Source organism: Myotis yumanensis, unplaced genomic scaffold (genome assembly GCF_028538775.1).
Source record: "Myotis yumanensis isolate MYYU_CA2020_CCGP unplaced genomic scaffold, mMyoYum1.0.hap1 SCAF_18, whole genome shotgun sequence".
In the NCBI taxonomy this organism is placed as follows: Eukaryota; Metazoa; Chordata; class Mammalia; order Chiroptera; family Vespertilionidae; genus Myotis; species Myotis yumanensis.
In genome coordinates, this window is record NW_027223769.1 from 24,184,444 (window position 1) to 24,202,051 (window position 17,608).

The window sequence follows — 17,608 nt, forward strand, 5'->3', positions numbered from 1 at the left end:
AATATCTGATATGCAGGATGTATTTTCATTGTTACAAATTGAACATAACTAAAGCATAGTGATTAATCACAAAAACAATATGTAATTATATATGTGTTTTCCGATGGTCTTAGGCGACCCCTGTGAAAGGGTCATTTGACCCCCAAAGGGGTCTCGACCCACAAGTTGAGAACCGCTGCTCTAGAGTCTGGGCAAGGAGTTTTTTAAATCTGATCCCTCAGCCAGAGGACCTCAGTCTCAGTATGACTGGTGATACTGAGCCCTTCCTGGTCACCTCTCCTAACAAGAAAAGTTGTTTCTCTCAGTCTTTGCAACATTCCCCAGATCTAGCTGTGTATCAGAATCATCAGTTAAAAACGCATTTTGCTGGAATTGGAATCTCCCAGGACAGGGGATGGGATTATATAAAATAAGTGACCAGGTGACTCTTTCATGGCCAGCCTGGCAATTGGCACCAGCACCGTTGGCCTTCTTGCTCCAAGACAGGTGACTTTTCATGGCATGCCAAGTGTCTATTCCACTTACTCCTGATATTGCTGCTGCCCTCAGGTTGGAAGGCATTGGAAGAAGGTCTAAATCTATCTGGGAACTCCATGGACCTCTGAGTCCTAACTTTTAAAATATTTCATTTTGTCCAAACTTGAAAGGTAACATCATTTCATCTTTTCTTATGTTTCTACATGCTTAAGTAGCTACCTCTGCCAGCTGTGTCTTTGAAGCTAATTTATATGGGGCTTTAAAGGAGTGAATTTATTCTAACATCCAAATCCAAGCCACTCTAGACACACCTCAAGAGCCTAGGATCTCCCAGGCAAAGATCCTTGCTTCCACAAACATAAGACAGTGTAGCTGTAGCATAAAGCCATGCTATATAACCTCTTTAAAAATCAGACCCAGTGTTGAGCAAGACTTAGTGAGCACTTAGTCTCCTGTTCATGTGCTCAGGTGGCTGACAGTGGAATTCAGTGATGAAGGTGGCAGTACACCAACTGTGGTATATGGGGAGTTTGAGGAGCTGAGAACCTGTGACAAGCCTAGAAGATGGTGTTCTGCTAAACATCCTTCCTAATTTGGAGACATCTGTTCCATCCCTAAATCCAAGCCACAGAAAGGCATCTGTTTGCCTCCTCAGCCTATGTAGCTGCAGGGGATCTGAGGGTGTTTAAACACAGATGAGGGGGCATTTTATCTAAATTTTCAGGGCTAGTATGCAAGTTTGGGGAATGAGCTCTCTCGTGTCTAGATCAAACAAAGTGGACTGAACTGCCTTATTTCAGGTCAGCAATTGATGTTTTCACAAAAACCATACTGGGCACCTACCTTAAGCCCTCCACTTTGGGGAGAGAAAAGAGTCAAAACATTTTAGATAGTTTTTTGGAGGGTGAGAAAGAGATCATTTTGAAACAAAAGGGCTTAGACTGACTGTCATTTAACTGTGTTACTAGATGGCTTCATTATCCATATAATGAGAACAATTGCTAAGTTTTTAGTAAATGTTAATTAAAACTATCCTTTTCAACTTATGAATAGTAGTTATGGAGAGAGATGGGAAGGTTGAATCAACTTCTGATTATTTTTGTGCAAAAATCTTCCATTATATTGTCTGTAACATGTTTCTCAAAAAATAGTTTATAGCCTTGGCCAGCTGGCTCCATTGTTGGAGTGTTGTCCTCTATACCAAAAGGTTTTGGGCTTGATTCCTGGTCAATACCTAGGTTGTGGGTTCGATCCCCAGTCGGGCACATATGGGAGGCAATGTTTCTCACATCAATGTTTCTCTCTCTCTCCCTCCCTCCCTCTTTCTAAAAGTCAATAAACATATCATCAGGTGTGGATTAAAAAATTTTTAAATACAGTTTATAATTTACTATGTGATTTAAACCCAAGCTAAATATAAATTAATTTTACAGACTATGTACATTATCATGACTTCTATTAATTACTTTCACAGACCAGCAAAGCAAAATTTAAGATGAATATATGTGAGTGACAAAGGCCAGATAACAATAAATCTCTGATAGACATTAGTTTAGGATTCCCAATAACCTGTCGAGGGTTTTGCCCCTCTTCTGCACAAATTTTCCCGATCATTAAGAGAAAGGTTACTTTTTAAATGCAGTATTGAGGGAAAAGTAATGGTAAATAACCAGAGTAAGGAGATTTGAATATAGCATTTCCATTAAAGGGTTCTTCATTAATTTCATACATTAAATGGGCATCTACTATATGCCAAGGTATGTCCTAGGTGCTATGGACACAGCAGCAAACCACAGGCAAAGCCCCTCTTTTCATGCAGCTAATATTTCAGTTGGGGAGTGGCACAACAAGCAATAAATATATGATCATATGTATTACAAGTAGTCGATTAGGATAAGGAGCTAGGGGTGAAGGGCAGTAATGTTATAAAGATGGTGATAAGGAACGTTATTACTGAGAAAGTGATATTTGAGTACAGACGCTTGTGCAGCAGACATCTGGAGCAAAGTGCCCCATTAAATGCCAATGTCAATATGGACAGAAACAATAAGGGTCTAGTGACAACCTGTCATGTGCTCGGTGCTATGCTGAATTTGTACAGAATGAAGAAGTACAGATGTTATAGGAAGGACAGTATGACAGGAGGGTTATGTGCTCATGAGTACATGGGCTCTGGAACTATGCTGCCCAGGTGACTCTTATTACCAGCTGGGTGAGCTCAGGCAAGTCCCTTAACATCTCCATGTCTCAGATCCTTCAGCTGTAGAGTGGGTACAATAATGGCAGTACAGAGCGCACTTAGCAAGTGTCTGGCACACACGCAGGCACTCCCTAAATGTCAGCTGTGAATATCATGCTGACACCTGGTCTTGGCTCTCAAGGACTGTCTTCCATCATTTCTGGTAACATCCTCATTAAGGTGATGCTTAACAGTAGATCACGAGCCCTTTATGGCACTGCTGATCATACTGATAGTGATTAGGAGATCAATAGCTTCCTGATCTTCTAGTTTCTCTTCAGCAGAAGTTCTAACTGGAGGCAATCCCTTCCCCCTCCCTCCCTCACCACCCCCTTCCCATCACTGCTCCACCTCCCTGCCCCAAGGGACATTTGGTAATGTCTGGAGACATTTTTGGTTGTCACAACTTGGGGCTGGGGGTAGCAGTGTTCCTGGCATCTAGTGAGGAGGAGCCAGGAACACTGCTAAACCTCCCTCCATGCATAGAAAAGCTCCCTCCCCCACAAAGAATGCTCTGGTCCACAATGTCAATAGTGCAGTTGTTGAGAAACCCTACTTTAATCAGAGAATAATACATGAAGGATGAAGAGCTGACGATTCAAATAGATTTCTCTTCCATCCTCATTCAATCACATTCAATCTCACTCAAATAGCACACTACCAGCCAAGTGTCCTGACTGGGGAGATGCCACAGCCAGGGCTCTTTTGGTCCCCACTCAAGTCATCTCAAAGAGAGTGGCAGAGTAGACATTATAAAAATACAGAGCAGGCTGATCGGCGTGGATCAGTGGTTGAGTGTTGAACCAGGAGGTCATGGTTCGACAGCTGATCAGAACACATTCCTGGGTTGCGGGCTGGATCCCCAGAAGGGGGTGTGCAGGAGGCAGCCGATCAATGATTCTCTCTCATCGATGATATTTCTGTCTCTCTTTCCCTTCCCCTTCCTCTCTGAAATCAATAAAAATATATATATTTTTTAAAAAAGAATGAGGTACATCTCAGGAGAACATTTGGGATTCACTGATTGCATCCCAAATCAATGTGATTTAAATAGCTAACTACAGATCAAGTAAATGTGCTAAATGAAAGGAATAAAGGCTCCTGTAAAGATAAGGTGAATGGAGGAAACTCTTGATTATCTAACCCATCATAAACCAAACTATGATACCTTAACATATGCGCCACACACACACACACACACACACACACACACACAGCATTCTGGATGCAACTAAGCTTGAAAAAGTTGGCTATTCTAAATTTAACTGGGTTAAGACCTTCAGAACTTCAAATATGTTCACGTGCATATTAAGAATAGAATATAAAGCAGTGCTCCCAAATTTCTTGGACTAACAACTTTTTTACCAATATACCTAGCAACATCTGTTAGGAGAATGTTTGGAAAAAGTCCGGTTTGAGAAATGCTGAATTGTTTCCAGCAATCATAACCCCAAAGGCCCCAACATTGATTTCTCCTAGCTTTCTCCCAAGCCCAAGCGGGCAAACGTCGAATGGAGAAAATCACACAAAGGCAGCTTACTTTACAAGGAGTTTATGATCACCTACATCAGTTTATGATCACTTCAACAGTCATCAGCAAACCCTTCCCCCTCTCCACAAGAACCTTCCCCAACCATCTTCTGACCACATACCTTCCCCTCCTTCCCAGAGAGAAGAAAAGCCATCAGACATGGACTTCTCAACTCTTCAATGCCAGCATCTAACCTCCCTTACCATGCTGTCTTCCCTCCTGTTTTGTGCTACAATATTGATGTTGTTCTATCTCCTGTTTAAGGCCAGTTTCCCCATCAGAGCTTTGGATTACATCCCCTCTCACCTTTTCAAGAACTACACATTTTTATTATTCACTCCCTCTCTTCTGAACTCAACTTCTCTCCAAAGGACTCCTCTCACATTTTAACTTACTCAATTCTCTTTCTTCTTGGGGGAAAAAAAACCCACCTCTCCGTCACCCCCATATCCTTATCCAACTAATAGCCTCTCTCTCTTCACCTTCGCAGCCCAACTGCTCTGAAGAGATGTCTCTATTCATTAGCTTTGTTTCCTCACCTTCTACTTCCTCCTCAACCCACTCCACTCTGGATTCTGCCCTCTTTTCAAACAGCTCTAACTAACAGTAAAAATTAAATTTCATATTGCTCATTCACTCAGTGGTCATTTGCTAACTTTCATTTCACGTGAACCCAACCATGTACACATCTGGATCCTACGTCATGCTTCTCCCATTTGGAATACCCTATTCTATCCCACTCCAATTTCTCTGGCTTGTTTTTTTCTGACCTCTCAGTTCTCAACAAAAACACCTCCTCTGGGAGTTTTGGGGTTTTTTTCTGGTTTTATTCTTAAGCCTCTCTTGAGTGCCATTGTACAGGCTTTCTACTATCATAAAAACGATCAGCTATAATAAACCCCTCCAATATACATATTCTTTGAGCTCTTTGAGGGCAGACACTGTCTTATTCACTCTGGTATAACCAATGCTGAGCACGATTTCTAGCACATAGTAGGCACTCAATAAATACTTGTTTAATGAGTTTAACTTGATCTCATCTGTATTATTTGTAAAGGTCTCATTCGTTATGTAACACTTAGACAAAAGGTCAATCACAGAATCTTCTATTATGAGAAACACAGTGACATGTTTAAAGATTAAAATAAGAAAGAACTGACATTTAAAAGTTTCCTGTTTAAAAAAAGGGAAGTTGAATCTTAAGGCCAACAGCTCAGAAGTGCTGGGCCGAGTGGGGTGGCAGGTGGCAAGGGGGAATAAAGTAGGGATTCAAAAATTAAGTTGACTTATATTTCTAACAGTGATATTACCATGGCAAGAGACACTGCAAATTATGCTGGATTTCTGAAGAGCTGCATGTGTTCACAGGGTACAGCATATGAACTAATTAAGTGCCACCTGGAAGCATTTGGCAAATATTTGCTTACTGATTGCCTTCCAATTGGTTTTTAGCCAAATTTCCAAGCAGAGAGTTTCCGGCTTGCCTCTCCACCATCATGTTGGCAATGTATGGTTAAAGGAATGGCTTGAGGGAATAGAGTCATCTTTGATTCTTTCATTTCTTTCACTTTCCACATCCTATTCATCAGCAATTCCTATCAGTTTGACTTCCAAAATACACCCTGAATCAGACCACCTCTCACCATCTCCAATGCTACAATGTGCACCCAAGCCAACCTCAACTATCACCGGAACTACTGACAGAGCCTCCTGATTGCTCTATTGTCTCTTCTTGCCCTGTCCTTATAGCTCACCTTCCACTAACTAACCACAGTGACCTATCTAAAGGGTAATTAGAGGTCAACCCTCTGCCTACAGTCCCTCCAGTAAATAACCCAGGTGACTGTCAACTGGAGACTGGATAAACGAATTGGTAAATTCCTACCATGTAATACCATTCAGCAATAAAAGAAATTAACTGATTCCTCTAACATGGATGCCTCTCAAAAGCATTAGGGTAAGTAAAAGTTTAACAGGAAAGAGTTTATACTGCATGATTTCTTTTATGTACAGTTCCAGAACAGGAAAGACTAACCTGGTGAGGGAAAATCATCACAGGGAAGAGGTGGTGATAGACTGAGGAAGAGAAATGAGGGAACTTTGTGAGGTGATGGAAATGTTTCATATCCTGATAGGAGTTTGGTTTGTCTCTAGGTGCATGAATTTGTCAGAACTCAATGGCTATACTTAAGATTTATATATTTCAGAGGAACCAAGATGGCGGCGTAGGGAGCGGACCTGTGTGTGCTGCTCTCTCACAGCATCATTGAAACTATCAACTATGAAGTAAACAACCGCCACTCAGAACCATGGGGAAGTTGGCCCAGTGGGAGATCTACAACTGGAAGAAAAGAAAGAAGCGCAGTGAGACTGAGTGGGAGCTGCGGAGGCACCAAAACCAGAGGTACGCAGTCACACGCCACGCGGGCTGCAAATGGATTCTCGGTTTTTTACGAACCCTCGAATCCTCTGGGCTTGCTCGGGGCGGGTCTCTGATGCCCCAGATCCCACAGGGAGAGGCGGCCACGGCCTTGCAGTGGTCGGAGAGCGAAGGAAGCTCTGACACGCGGCTGCTCGCCGGCACCGAGGGACAGGAGGTCCTGGTGTCCCGGGGAGGCGAGGGGCGCGGAGACGCCGCCATCGCTATTTCCTCCACGCTGGCGACTCCCTGTGACCCCGCCCTACCCTCAGGGCTGTGCCAGAGGCACAAGAGGGAATGACTGTGCTTTTACAAACTCTCAAATCCACTGAGCTGGTTCGGGCGGGTCTCTGAGGCCCCAGGCCCCAAGGCGAGAGACAGCACGGCCTTCCAGCGGTCAGAAAGCGAGGGAGGCTCTGGCGCTCGGCTGCTCGCCAGCACTGGGGGATGCAAAGTCCTGGAGTCCTGGATAGGCAAGGGGCCGCTGAGTCTCCGCCCCGGCGACTCCCTGTGACCCCGCCCTACACAATTTACATTCCCATCTGGCTGTGCCAGACTCACAAGTAGAAACGCCTTTGCTTTTGCAAACTTTCAAATCCACTGAGCTGGTCCAGGCGGGATCATGAAGCACCAGACCCTACGGGGAGAGGCAGCACGGCCTTGCAGCCATCAGAAAGCGAGGGAGACTCTGTTGCACAGCTGCTCGCCGGCACTGGGGGACACAAAGCCCTGGCAGAGAGTCAAGGGGCCGCGGAGACTCAGCCAGTGCTATTTGCTCCGCCATGGCGACTCCCTGAGTCTCAGCCCTAATCAATTTACATCCCCATCCAAGCTGTGCCAGGTGCACAAAAAGACCCACCTGCGCTTTTGCAGCCTATCCCAACAAATTGCAGACTTCAACTGCTCGCAGCCATGAGAGACACACTCAAGAAGCAGACCCAGGAGAACCAGGATGGCGACATAAGGAAGAGACCTGTGCGTGCTACCTCACACAACAACATCGAAACTACCAAATATCAGACAAACACCTATCATACAGAACCATGGGAAAGTTGGCCCAGTGGAAGCTCTACAACTGGAAGGAGAGAAAGAACATTGAGACTGAGTAGGATGTGACACCAAGTACAGAGCCCAACCCAACAAACTGCAGATTTCAACTCCTCGCATAGAAAGAAGCGCATTGAGACTGAGTAGGATGTGCAGAGGCACCAAGTACAGAGCCCATCCCAGCAGGCTGCAGATTTCAGCTCCTTGCATCTGGGAGGGACGAAATCGGGGGGCAGAGTCGGGTCTGGGGCCGGCCAGGGCTGGGCCTGACTCGGCCGGCACTGTGGAACTGCTGTACCAGCAGGCGCACAAACATGCCCACTGGTCCCAGTCTCTTGTGGGGCGCTGGGGGACAGCAGACAGGCAGTCTGTGCACTTGGTGGAGGGCAGGAGTGCTGGATGTTCAACCACCAGGAACGCCTGGAGATTTTGTCTAGTGGGGAGCCGCCGGCAGGGGACAGAGGGCCAAACTTCCTGTTTCCCCGGTAAGGCTGGGATGGCCCCGGTGAGGTCGGGATGGCCCCGGTGAGGTTGCAACAGTCCCGGTGTGGTAGGGACGACCCCGGTCAGGTCGAAACGGCCCCGGTGCGGAAGGGACGACCCCGGTGAGGTTGAAACAGCCCCCGTGAGGTAGGGACGACCCCAGTCAGGTCGAAACGGCCCCGGTGTGGTAGGGACGACCCCGGTGAGGTTGAAACGGCCCCCGTGAGGTAGGGACGACCCTGGTCAGGTCGAAACGGCCCTGGTGTGGTAGGGACGACCCCGGTGAGGTTGAAACAGCCCCCGTGAGGTAGGGACGACCCTGGTCAGGTCGAAACGGCCCCGGTGTGGTAGGGACAACCCCGGTCAGGTTGAAACGGCCCCCGTGAGGTAGGGACGACCCTGGTCAGGTCGAAACGGCCCCGGTGTGGTAGGGACGACCCCGGTGAGGTTGAAACGGCCCCCGTGAGGTAGGGACGACCCCAGTCAGGTCGAAACGGCCCCGGTGTGGTAGGGACAACCCCGGTCAGGTTGAAACGGCCCCGGTGTGGTAGGGACAACCCCGGTGAGGTTGAAACGGCCCCCGTGAGGTAGGGACGACCCTGGTCAGGTCGAAACGGCCCCAGTGTGGTAGGGACGACCCCGGTGAGGTTGAAACGGCCCCCGTGAGGTAGGGACGACCCTGGTCAGGTCGAAACGGCCCCGGTGTGGTAGGGACAACCCCGGTCAGGTTGAAACGGCCCCCGTGAGGTAGGGACGACCCCGGTGAGGTTGAAACGGCCCCCGTGAGGTAGGGACGACCCTGGTCAGGTCGAAACGGCCCCGGTGTGGTAGGGACGACCCCGGTGAGGTTGAAACAGCCCCCGTGAGGTAGGGACGACCCTGGTCAGGTCGAAACGGCCCCGGTGTGGTAGGGACGACCCCGGTGAGGTTGAAACAGCCCCCGTGAGGTAGGGACGACCCTGGTCAGGTCGAAACGGCCCCGGTGTGGTAGGGACGACCCCGGTGAGGTTGAAACAGCCCCCGTGAGGTAGGGACGACCCCGGTCAGGTCGAAACGGCCCCGGTGTGGTAGGGACAACCCCGGTCAGGTTGAAACGGCCCCCGTGAGGTAGGGACGACCCCGGTCAGGTTGAAACGGCCCCCGTGAGGTAGGGACGACCCTGGTCAGGTCGAAACGGCCCCGGTGTGGTAGGGACAACCCCGGTCAGGTTGAAACAGCCCCCGTGAGGTAGGGACGACCCCAGTCAGGTCGAAACAGCCCCGGTGTGGTAGGGACGACCCCGGTGAGGTTGAAACAGCCCCCGTGAGGTAGGGACGACCCTGGTCAGGTCGAAACGGCCCCGGTGTGGTAGGGACAACCCCGGTCAGGTTGAAATAGCCCCGGTGTGGTAGGGACAACCCCGGTGAGGTTGAAACGGCCCCCGTGAGGTTGGGACGACCCCGGTGAGGTTGAAACGGCCCCTGTGAGGTAGGGACGACCCTGGTCAGATCGAAACGGCCCCGGTGTGGTAGGGACAACCCCGGTCAGGTTGAAACGGCCCCGGTGTGGTAGGGACAACCCCGGTCAGGTTGAAACGGCCCCGGTGTGGTAGGGACGACCCCGGTGAGGTTGAAACGGCCCTGGTGATGCTCAGATGGCCCTGGTGAGGTTGAGACTACTCCAGTGAGGTTGGGACAAATAAATGGGACCAGTATGGACTGATGAACAGGGGTAGATACAGAAGCAGAGCAACATTGAACAGAATGTTAAACTACAGTGGGAAGCCTGGGGAGGGTGGGGGGGGGATTAAGAGACCAACTGAAGGACTGGTATGCATGCATATAAGATTAACCAATGGACACAAGACACGGGGCGGGGGGTAGGGGCCGGGGGAATGTCAAGGGGGGGAAAAAAGGAGACATATGTAATACTCTTTGTAATACTTTAAGAAATAAAAATTATTAAAATTAAAAAAAATAAAAAAAATAAAAAAGATTTATATATTTCATTGTATGTAAATTTTATCTCAAAATAAAAAATGCAAACAAATATTGAATTCTACTTCATAAGTTATAGAAATGTCGAACCACTATACTATACACCTGAAACTAATATAATATTGAATGCTAGTTGCAATTGAAAATATTGAATTCTAATTAATGACACATATGCTAGAAATTTAGGAGTTACTGATGTCTAAAACTTACTTTGCAATGCATCAAAAAATACATCAGAGTGAATGATAGGTAGATGGATAGATATATAATAAAATAACTATACTAAAATGTTACTGGTAGAATATTGGTAAGGAGACTATGGGTATCTGTTGTGAAAACCTTTCAGTTTTGCTGTTTAAAAATTTTCATACTAAAGTTATCGGGGAAATGAACACCTCTAAGGCAGTGGTTATCAACCTTCCTTATGCCGCGACCCTTTAATACAGTTTCTCATGTTGTGGTGACCCCAACCATAAAATTATTTTCGTTGCTACTTCAAAACTGTAATTTTGCTACTGTTATGATTCATAATGTAAATATCTGATATGCAGGATATATTTTCATTGTTACAAATTGAACATAATTAAAGCATAGTGATTAATCACAAAAACAATACGTAATTATATGTGTTTTCCGATGGTCTTAGGCAACCCATGTGAAAGGGTCATTCGACCCCCAAAGGGGTCGAGACCCACAGGTTGAGAACCGCTGCTCTAAGGTGACCACACTCCTACAATAGCAGTGCTGTCTGACACACCTTGCTGAAAGCATCATTTAACTAGAGAAAATTATGGAAAGCAACCATTTAAAGTCTCTGGATATTGTCCTAGGAGTATACAGCAAACAGAGAAACATTTATTCAAGAAAATTTAGTGAATTTAAAAAAATACATTTTTATTTATTTCAGAGAGAGGAAGGGAAAGGGAGATAGAAACATCAATGATGAGAGAGAATCACTGATCAGCTGCCTCCTGCATGCCCCCTATTGAGGATCAAGCCAGCAACCAGGGCACGTGCCCTGACTGGAATGGAACTTTGACCTCCTGGTCCATGGGTCAACACTCAACCACTGAGCCACAGCAGCTGGGCAGTAAATCTTGATAAGAACAGTAAGAGTTTGTGGCAGTTGAGCCATCACCTGACCCCATCTCCTCCTAACTCTATGTGACAGAAGCTTTACTCCAGGCAGGTTCCAAGAAGATAGGGCTCCCTCCCGCTCAGCTTCTAGTTTAGGATTATGGTTTTACCTGGGGGGGGGGGAGGCAGATGGCCAGCACATCAGCTCTTTCTCAGGCAGGGGACTGGATTGGGATTTCCTTCCAAAACCCAATTTCCACCTGCAGGGCACAAGCGTTACCTGGGACAGAAAGCTGAGCATGTTGGGTCCCAATTGCCTCCACCTCAATTCACTCACTGGTTCCATGCTAATTTTGAGAGCGGTTTTTCTCAGCCCTGTTGTCACTGAGTGCTAATTCAGGTTCAGGGGAGGAAGAAATAGAAAGGGGAGAAAGAGGAAAGAAGAAGAGAGAGAAAAAGGAAAGATGGTAAAGATTACAATGTGGAAAACTAGGGTCTGTTTTAATTCTTTTTTTTTTTAATCCTCACCAGAGGATCCTCCTCCCCCTCCCCCCATTGTTTTTCAGAGACAGTGTGGAAGGAAGGGAGGGAGGGAAGGGAGAGCAAGAAACATTGATATGAGAGAGACATATCGATTAATTGCCTTCCATACGAGCCCCAAATGGGGCCAGGGATTGAACCCACAACTTTTTGGTGCACAGGCCGATGCTCTAACCACTGAGAAACACCAGCTAGGGCTGTTTTAATTCTTTTACAATTCTTTGTAACATCTTTCAGCGCCTGAAATTGTCTTAGTTATTTGTGTGCATGTTTGTTTTCTGTCTCCCCTACTGCTAGGATATTTCTGTCTTGTTTTCCCCATAGAAGATGCTCAATAAGTATGTGATGCAAATCTCACACCAACATGATAAATCCACGAGCAAATTATTTGAAACTTTCCAACCATTCTTCCCATTTCTCATGAGAACAAATAATCTCTCCCTCACCTAGTCTAGTCTCCATCACCTGGGTGCTTATTAAAACTACAAATTCTTAGGCCACACCTGCAGAGACTGGTCTGTCTCTGCTCTTTAACTACACATCTGCCTGCCTTTAGAAACAAACATTTTGAAAAGGATAAGAAGAAAGTCTGTGTGACAGTCTGGGGAATGCTTCCATGCATCAAACAAGACACTAGGATTGTTGACTATATAGGAGAAATTGGAACAAACATACAGCAATTTTTTTGGCGGGGGGTGAGGGGGGGGGGGGCGTTCAACATGTTAATTCAAGTTTGCTTTTCTCCTTCCCAGATGTGGAGTGGAATGTCTGGGCTTGGAAACTGCTAGAGATTAGAATCAAAGACTCAAAAAATGTAAGGCTTTACTTAACTTGTTTCCTTCTTATCACCTACATCCAAACCATCAAGATTTCACCTTCCATGAACACTGTGCTATTCAAAGTATTTTCTGCCGACCAGCAGCATCGGCCTTACCTGGAAGCTTGCTGGGGAATGCGGAACTTCAGACCCCATTCCAGAGCCGTGAAATCAGAATTTACAATTTCATATGACCCCCAGGTGATCTGTGTACAGTTTGAGAAGCACCACAGCAATTTCTGGACATACTGAACCAGTGCCTACTATCTCCAAAAATGTGCATCGACCATTAGCACTTACCTGCCAAACTGGACCAGCAGAATGAGGAGAACTCCTAAGTGAACTGTCTTCCCAAGTGGCAGCTGTAGACTTCCTGGACCTGTGCATTAGGAAAAAGAAAAGAAGCGTAAAAAGATAAAACTCCAAAGCAATGTCAAAGCGTTGAATATGATTCGGTTTTTAGATAACATTAAGACATTATCTTCAATTTCCTTAGGTGTTAATGGTGATTGAAAGGAAGGAAAGAAGGAAAGAAAGAAGAAAGGAAAAAAGTCCCTATTTGTTAATGATGAACCGTATTAAAGTATTTATGTATGAATTCATATACGATCTGGGTTTGCTTTAAAATGCACCAGAAAAATAAAAAGTGGGGGGGGGGAAGAAAACAAATTAGTGAAATGGTGATAATTTTTGGAACTGAGTAATGAATACATTGAGATTCATTATAATACTCTCCCTACTTTTATTGAAAATTTCATAAGAAGACTTTTTTTAAAGTAGTCTCAGATTAGTGATAACCACCAGTCCCACCAAGAGGCACTTGTGGTGGGAAAGTGTAGTCAGGAATGTTGTGTATTTGCCCGAAAGTGAAGGTTGAAGGGGAATAGGCAAGAAGTAAGGTTTATGGACCAGACCCCTTGGGTACATTCCTTCATTTAATCCCCCATCACAGCTCTGTGACATTAAGGGCGCCTTAACCAAGTGACTGAATTTACTATCACCAATCACGGGATAAACTGGTTTTGTCTGCCTCCTGGTGGAATGTATGGGGAAGAACACAACATCATTGCTGAAAATGTTTACCTGGAATCTAATCATGAGCCAGCTGAATTTGGGACATTTTACCAGACAATGAGCCTGACCTCTTCAAAATTGTCACTATCATGAAAGGCAAAAAAAAAAAAAAAAAACACAAACAAACAAACAAAAAAACAAAAAACAAAAAACACAACATTGTGGGGACAATTTGAAACTTTGAAAATGAATAGTGTGCCAGATATTTTTGAAAAAATATATTAAATGTATTGGGTGTGACTTAAAAAACACACAACCTTATGAGGTAAGTGGTAACCCGCTTTTAGAGACTGGGAAACGGAGGTTCAGAGAGGTAGTGGTCCACAGCTGGCAAATGGTCCACAGCTGCCTCCAGAGCACAAGCTCTTGGCTGGCGGATGCTTCTCCCTCCACAGCAGCCCCAGGAAGTAAGAAATGGGACTGTGGTCTACAGTGCGTCCAAGGGAACGGCTGTGGCTAAAGATGGGAAAGGGGCACCATTCACGGTTGTCACGGAACCAGCAGTCGTTCACTAATTCGAAATTAGTTGTTGGGTGACAATGATAAGCAAAACCAGGCGGCTGCTGGACTGAGGTTGTTTTCAGCCTAGTGAAGGAGACAGACATTAATCGGATGCTGCAACCACTCAAAGGAATGCACAGTGACAGAAGATGATAACAGCAATGATGAAAAGGAAGTGTCCCAAGTGGAGGGACACAAGAAGACTTCCATGAGTTGTGCTTCGAAGAATGAATAGAAGTTGATACAGGCAGAGGGAAGAGCGTGAGCAAAAAGCCGATGGCAAGAGGAGGGAGCATGACCTCACCGTAGGAAAGCCCCAAGGATGTGGCACAAAGTGAGAATGGAGGAGAAAGCAGGGAGGGCCAGACCATGGACCTTGAAGGCTATGCTAGAGATTCTGTTCAATTTTTAAAGCGATGGAACATTATTAAAGGGGGTAAGCAGGTGACAAAATCAAATTTCATATTAAAAAAAAAAAATAAAAAAGACAAAATTTCAGCCGCCATGTTGAGAGGATAGCTGAGCAGAAAAGATGCTGTTAGACCAGTTAGGAGATTGTGGTAGCCAGTGGAACTTTGATAGGGTGAGCAGTGGAGATGCAAAGGCCAGATCTAAGGTGTACTTGGGAGGACTGGGTATGGGAAAATGCAGAGAAAGGAGAGGCTGGGGATGACTCTTAGGTTTCTAGCTTGTGCAGGTGGACAGAGATGCCATTCCTTGAGAGAAGTAACACTGGGAGAAGGCCAGATTTGGGGAGATATGACTGAGCTCTTGGAAACGAAGAGTTAGTAGTGCTTCTGAGACCTCCAAATGGAGATGGGAGAGAGCAGATAGATGTGCAAGTCTAAAGTTCAAAAGAGAAGTCTAGAGTAGAGATGTACATTGGGAATCATCACCCTATGGTTACTGAGGCAGGGATAAGACGTCTCAGAAAGGGAGGATTTAGCCAGTGGAAACCTCTGGGATTCAATGGTTCTTAAGGAAAAGGCAGGAGTTGATGCAGAAATATTGGAAGGGAGCAGTAGAGGGGCTGAGTGAGGACCCTGAGGACAAGTGGCGGGCCTTAGTGTCATTCCCACTGCCTCTAGAAACACTGCATTCCCTCCAGCAGGGGCACCATCCTCACTAGTGTTGGAGGATGGCTCCTGAGCTTTTCCACCTGACAGGTTCTACCACTCACCCTCCAGGCAAGCCTCTGCCGGCAGCCTGCCACTGCTTCATGGGAAAGCTGCTCTGGCCCTGGGCTTCTCTCCTGGCGTTCCCCAAATTACACCATGATTTATTTATTAAGCAACTAACTTAGCTATTAACCAATCCTGCGGTGATGGGCAGAATTTATGGGCAAAAGTCATGGTGATAACCGTACTATGGATAACCATGTAGCAGGAAAGAGAAAAATTGTTCTGTGTGCACATATGGAAAGCTCCACAATTTCTCTATATATTTATATATTTAAAGAAAAATAGCAAGGTACAAAACTGTGATTGCATGCTATCTTTTGTACTGGAGGAGGAACATAAATTTGTATTTCAATTGGCTTGTATATGTCTAGAGAAACCACACATTCCATACAATTCACCCATTTAAGTGTACCATTCAATGATTCTTAGTATTTTCACAGTTGTGCAACCATCAATACAATCAATTTTAGAACACTTTCATCACCCCAAAGAGAAACCCTATACCTGTAAGCAGTCATTGTCCAACCCAGAACCCACATAGACCCTCACCCTGAACTCTAGGCAACCACTAATCTTGTTTTCTGTCTCTGAATTTGCCTATTCTGGACATTTAATATAAATGGAATCACACAAACTAGTCTTTTTGATTGGCTCCTTTCACTTAGCACAGCGGTTCTCAACCTGTGGGCCGCGACCCCTTTGGCGGTCGAACGACCCTTTCACAGGGGTCGCCTAAGACCATCCTGCCTATCAGATATTTACACTACGATTCATAACAGTAGCAACATGACAGTTACGAAGTAGCAACAAAAATAATTTTATGGTTGGGTCACAACATGAGGAACTGTATTTAAAGGGCCAGAAGGTTGAGAAGCACTGACTTAGCACAATGTTTTCAAGGTTCATTCATGTTGCAGCCTACATCAGTACTTCATTTCTTTTTACTGCCAAAAAATATTCCATTTTATGGCTATATCACATTTTATTTATCCATTCATCAGCTCATGGACATTTAGGTTATTTCCATTTTTTTTATTATTATGAATAATGTTGCTATGAACGGTCTTGTAAAAGTTTTATGTGCACACAGGTTTTCATTTCTCTTGGTTTCTTTTCTCTAGGAGTGGAAGTGATGGGTCACATGGTAACTGTGTGTTCATCCTTTTGAAAAACTGCCAAACTGTCTTCCAAAGTGGCTGAATCATTTACATTCATATCAGCAATGTATGAGTATTCCAATTTCTTCACATCCTGGCCAATACTTGCTATTGGGGGAGTGTGTGTGTATGTTTATGATAGCCATTGTAGTGGGTATGACCCCACTGTGATTTTGATTTGCATCTGCCTAATGGCTAATGATGTTGAGCAACTTTTCAAGTGCTTTTTGACCACTTCCTTGTACCTCTTTGAAAATAAATTTTCTAAATATCTTTGTCTCTGCCCTGGCCATGGAGCTCAGTTGGTTATAGCATCATCTGGTATGCCAAGGTTGTGGGTTTGATCCCTAGTCAGGGCACATACAAGAAACAACTAATGAATGCATAAATAAGTGGAACAACAAATTGATGTTTCTTTCTCCCTTTCTCTTTCTCTTTCTCTCTCATAAATAAATAAATAAATAAATAAATAAATAAATAAATACCTCTATCCCTGAATCTTCCTTCTATGTTAGTACTATCTTTAGTTAATCTTCATATCTCCTTGCTGTAGTTCACTTAAAAGATAAAAAGTAATGGCAATACATTAGTCTTTGTATTTTCTCATTCATTCATTCATCAAATATGATTGAGTACCTATTATATGCCAGAGGCTGTTCCGGTTACTGAGCATATAGAAGAGACTAAAACAGACCAAAAAATTCTTGCCCCATAAAACTTACATTTTCGTGGTTTAAATTTTTTCCAGTTTTATCGAGCTATAATTGACATACAAAACTGTGTAAGTTTAAAGTGTACAGCAAGCATGTCAAAACGTGCAGCCCATGGGCCGTATGCCTCATTTTATTGGCCCATGTTAGCCTTTGAGTTTCACATGCTTGGTGTACAGCCTACTGACTTGACTATGTATATTGTATATGAATATGTATATTGTGAGGTGATGACCACATGAAGTTCAGTTAGTATCCATTATCTCATACAGATTTTTTAAAAAGATTTTTTCCTATAGGTGGTCATCTTTTTGTCATTCATTCTGTTATTGTGGTATATCACATTGATTGATTTTTCATATTTATTCCCGCATTCCAG